This window comes from Oratosquilla oratoria, chromosome 10, assembly GCF_046742065.1.
Source record: "Oratosquilla oratoria isolate Oo_2021 chromosome 10, ASM4674206v1, whole genome shotgun sequence".
Taxonomy (NCBI): Eukaryota; Metazoa; Arthropoda; class Malacostraca; order Stomatopoda; family Squillidae; genus Oratosquilla; species Oratosquilla oratoria.
In genome coordinates, this window is record NC_134786.1 from 28,548,156 (window position 1) to 28,553,155 (window position 5,000).

Here is a 5,000-nt window from a genome sequence, read left to right on the forward strand (position 1 = left end):
TGAGGAAGTGATGATGGTGGTGGAACAGGAGGAGAAGGAGGCAGAAGAGGAAGAGTATGATGTGATGGAAGTTGAGGAAGAGAGAAGGAAGAGGAGGAGGGGAGGAGGAAGAAATGTGGTGGTGGAAGAAGAGGTGGAGGAGAAAAGAGGAACGAGAAGGAAAAGGAGGGGATGGATGATGAGGGGAGAAAGAGGTGGAGGAGGAAAAAGAGTAAATGGCGGTGGCGGTGGAAGAAGAGGGGGGTGGGGAAGCAAGAAAAGGAGGAAATGGAGGTGGAATGAGAGAGGGTAGAAGATGAGAAGAAGAGCAAAATGAGGTGTAGGAAAGAAGAGGGGGAGATGGCGGTGGCGATGGGAGAATAAAGGGAAGGAGTGGGAGTAGGGGGTTGGGGGGGCGGAAGAGGAGAGAGGGTGGAGGAGGAGGAGGAGGAGGAGGAGGAGGAGGAGGAGGAGGAGGAGTAGGAAGAGGTGAAGGATAAGTGGGTGCGGAAAGGTTTTGGTGGCTGGAATATTCTTTCTCTGGGCAGTTTGCTCCACACATCCTACAATAGGTGACACACCGGCAGGGTGTCAAGACATCCCAACCATTAACTTAGCACACTCGAGGACACCTGGCCTCTCTGTCGGAGATTCTATTGTGTTTCTATGTACAGTGATCCTCTTAGGATGAAAGTGCTTTTTTATATATAGTATTGTATTCGTACAATACCGTCAAGACGACCAACGGACAACTCGACCATTGATTAGACACATGCTTGCGGACATCTGACCCCTCTGTCGAAGATTTTATAAGTGATTCTTTTAGGATGAAAGTGATTTTTTTAGAGTAGTATTGTATTTGTACACACGGCCAGGGTGTCAAGACGACCAACGAACAACCCAATCACTAACCAGACGCATGCTTGCGGGGCTCCATGACATAATAATCCCATATGGTCATAATCCCATATGTCATTATCCCACATTCAAAATCCCATTGTTCAAAATCCCACACTGTGTCGGTCAAAATCCCACATTATCCCATATTTAAAAAAATGGAGAGTAAATATTGAAAAGTTAATGGTTGATCAGTATAAAAAGATGCTTATACTTAGTGACCATTTATTTGATTTTATTAGTTCTTTTTATTTATATAATTGATTTATTAGTTCGTTATTTCATTTTGCATTTAATATGTAAAAAGCACTATGAAAATATATCATTGCATAAAAAAATTGGGTTGACAAAAGAAAAGAAAATTTAGAAAACAAAAATTATCTTTTATATATTATTTCATTTTGACATAAATTCCTGGTTCATTCACTAGACCAAAAATATCTCATTTATAAAAGGTGGCCTAATTTTGAGAGTTTTGTTTATTACCAGTTTTCTTTCTCAGTTTACATTAAAGGATTAAAGTAAACTTATTATTGAATATAGTTACCGATATCTCTGACTGGTGTTCACTTGCCAAGAGTACAAAGCGAATATAGATCTAGGGACATATATTAATATTTAGCTCATTTTTACTGTAGTGAACAGCATATGAACTGAATTCGTAATTAATAAAATAATATATTCTGTCTAAAAATGTTAAAAACAATGTTGTATGAAGGTTATTCTATTATTCTTTCAAAATTCAGGCCATACGTTTTAAATAAAAAATATTTTGGTTAGTGAATGAATCCCATGGAATTTGCATCAAAATAAGATAATATAAAAAAAATGCTTTTATAAATTTGATCTTCTTTGCCAGTCAGCCCATAATAGTTTTTATGCAATGCAAAATAAAGATTGTCATGAAGGTTATTCCATTATTCTTTCAAAATTTAGGCCGATATTCATTAATAAATTTATCAAATGAATGTATACGTTAACATAAATATGGGGTATGTTCATTCTATCAACATCCTGGGAATATATGAATATGTGGAATTTTGATAATTATGTGCGGGATTATGAACAATGGGATACTGAATATGGAATTTTGATTTATGGGGTTTTGAACGTACAGCGCTTGCGGATACCTAACCCCTTTGTCGAATATCTTATCGTGTTTCTATATACAGTGATCCTCTTAGAATGAATGTGATCTTTTTTATCTTTAGAATAAGATTTTATTCGTACAACTTAAGATTGATTAGCATTAAGATAGATAAGTTAAATGACCTTGGGTTGGGATCGGTTGTCCAACACAAAACTTCATCCCGGATAGGACTAATCACGCTTTGTACGACGTGCATCGTATACCATACAAGCTGTTGATACCAATGTACTCCCTTTCATTCGTAGACTGTAGTAATGAACAGATGTGTTGTATTTATTTCATTGCCGACTAAGCAGTTCATTCGACGACTTGTGAATTTTAGTCACCCTTCACAAACAGCTATTTCATTTTGCAGTTTACGTTTTGTTTTCCACAAGAGTGCACACGCGATTTTTTTTCATAGGTTTGCGAGCGATTTCTCGTGAAGACGTTAGCCTCTTGGTTGTGACAATGTTGCCTTTTTACAACTTTGGTGAAAGTGAAAAGTGAAAACTACTTTTCATTTCATGGAAAAGAGCATTTAGAGGTTATACAAGTCCACTAGTATCTCAATGGTTGATTAAGTCATTCAGACTGATAAATGAACTTCCACAAAGAGGTTTCTTAGATAATTAATGAAGTAAATAGAAAACGATAACTTGCTTGCTAGTATGAAGGTTAGAAATGTTGGAGGACACATCTAAAGTTTAAAACAAAGTGAAGCTCCAAGTCTTGGCGATTGGTGGTCTTGAAGTTTGAAGAAAATCGAAATGAAAGAAGGATTCCCTTATTCTGCAAATGTATTAACTGAAAACTTATTTAGTGAGTGGGGTTTGGTGAACATCTCCCCCTAAATGAGAGAATTGAGAGATGCAGACTTGAGAAAACCAGTTTCAGAAATAAGGAAACAAGAATTACTCGGAGAACGCAAACCAAGGCAGCTAATAAAATAATTAAATCCATGTCACAACCAAAATCCAAAAGAATGTTACTTGGCTCATATTCCACCACTTCAAAATATTTGATTGAAATCCGTTCTTAACTTTTTGCATTAATTCATTAATAGTCAAATAAACATACAAAGGCGACCGAAAACCTAACTTTCTTGGTCGAGGTAATGATAAAAAAAAAAATATATATATATATACACACACACACACACACACACACACACACACACACACACACACACACACACACACACACACACACACACACACACACACACACACACACACACACACACACACACACACACACACACACACACACACACACACACACACACACATATATATATATATATATATACACACACACACACACATATATATATATATATATATATATATATATATACACACACACACACACACACACACATATATATATATATATATATATATATATGTATATATATATATATATATATATATATATATATATATATACATATATGTGTATATATATATATATGGAGCATCAAAGAGAAAATTTTGAGCACCACTTAAATCTTTCAGTACGAAGTTCTGATCAAAACTGAAATAATTACGAAATAGTTATCGTAACCAAGTTCTAACTAAAGTTCTCTTAACCTTTTCAGCCTGCGGGTCTGCGCTCAGCCGAATGAAATTTAATTTGTATCTTCATCATTGTTCCAATGGTCTTGAGAAACAAGTATCATATAAATGACAGTAAACCTTGTTTTAAACGTAAATAGTTTTTGCGGATTCATCTTTGTAGTAGGGTAATCTTTAAAATAAATGTAAAATAAATCATTGTGTATTTCACTCATCTCGAAGCTCAAACACTTGATATTTTCTTACGGATTTTGGTAATTATTTCCTTCGGTATTTTTAACCTAGGTAACAATTTCATTCTCTTCTATCACGTGTTGACCTGATATTAGGATAAACATATTGTGTGAAACAGAAGAAAATAAAACAAATGACTGATAACTCGCATCGTATGGCACGATTTGAAACTCACTACGTTAGATTAGAGCAGTGGTTCTTAACCTGTGGGGAATTCCCCACTGGTGGGGAATGGCGGAGTTGCCAAGTGGGGAAAACAAAAATTAAGGGCCGTAAAATGGAACAAAAAAACTAAGCGTATATATACGTACTAAACACTGCATGGGTTAAAATCGAATTTGTCAAAGACCGATGCTGTGGTGGGAAATGGAGAGTTGGCTCACTAAAAAGTGGGGAATTGGAGAAAAAAGGTTGAGAACCCCTGGATTAGAGGGTTGTCAAATAGTTGTAACCAACTTTTTGAATCTAGATATTAGAAACGGACTTCCTCGGGTATTTGTTCTTGGGCATTTCTGTTCGTGACATGTATCATGGACAAAAATCTAGAAAATACTGGTAAGAGTAAAGGCTAGTAAAAAAGCATCTCTTATCTAGAAAGCTGTAACGAGTGGGGTCCTTCAGGGTTCCATTTTATTAAATTACTTACTAGATCTAACTTGGAGGATGATACAAAACTAAGTAATAAAGCAAATTATCAGTTAGGTCATATGAATTTTCAAAATATAAAAAAACAGCACAATGCTCTTAAAATATTTTGATACCATTAAATCAGAGAAAATAATATATGTATGTAAAAGAAACACCAAGCAAAATCACAAGTTACATGGAAGTTAAATAAAGTGGACAGGGAAAGTGCCAAAATGTGTAGCATTAATAGCTAATAATCACAAATCATATTTTAAGACCCAAATTACGATCATCTGAAATCATAGGTTTAACAGTTGTCGTCAAACCGTATACATCATTATTTCGTTTAAAATTCTGAACATGGTCCCGTATGCTCCCCGAATAGTATTAAGGCAAGTTTGTTGAAGTTTGATCAAGAACACTAAGAGTCTTCAATTAACTAGAATTCTTTCTAACAGAATACGTGGTTTAATTAATCGACTGAAACGGAAAAAGTCTAACTCAGAAGCTGGCTGCAGCTCTTCCACTTTTTCAAGACCAAGGTTGAGGACAAC

At 35.4% G+C, this 5,000-nt stretch overlaps 1 protein-coding gene across 1 annotated transcript in view; it reads left to right on the top strand.

Moving 5' to 3' along the window:
- Positions 1-494: 494 nt before the first annotated feature.
- The window catches only part of LOC143029174 (UDP-glucuronosyltransferase 2B33-like), a 77,912-nt gene continuing 73,406 nt past the window's right edge, over positions 495-5,000 (top strand). Inside the window, exons 1-2 of the mRNA XM_076191680.1 lie at positions 495-551; positions 4,905-5,000. The exon at positions 4,905-5,000 is cut by the window's right edge and continues 12 nt beyond it. The gene's annotated coding sequence lies outside the window, so the exon portion shown is untranslated. The remainder of the gene's footprint in view (positions 552-4,904) is intronic.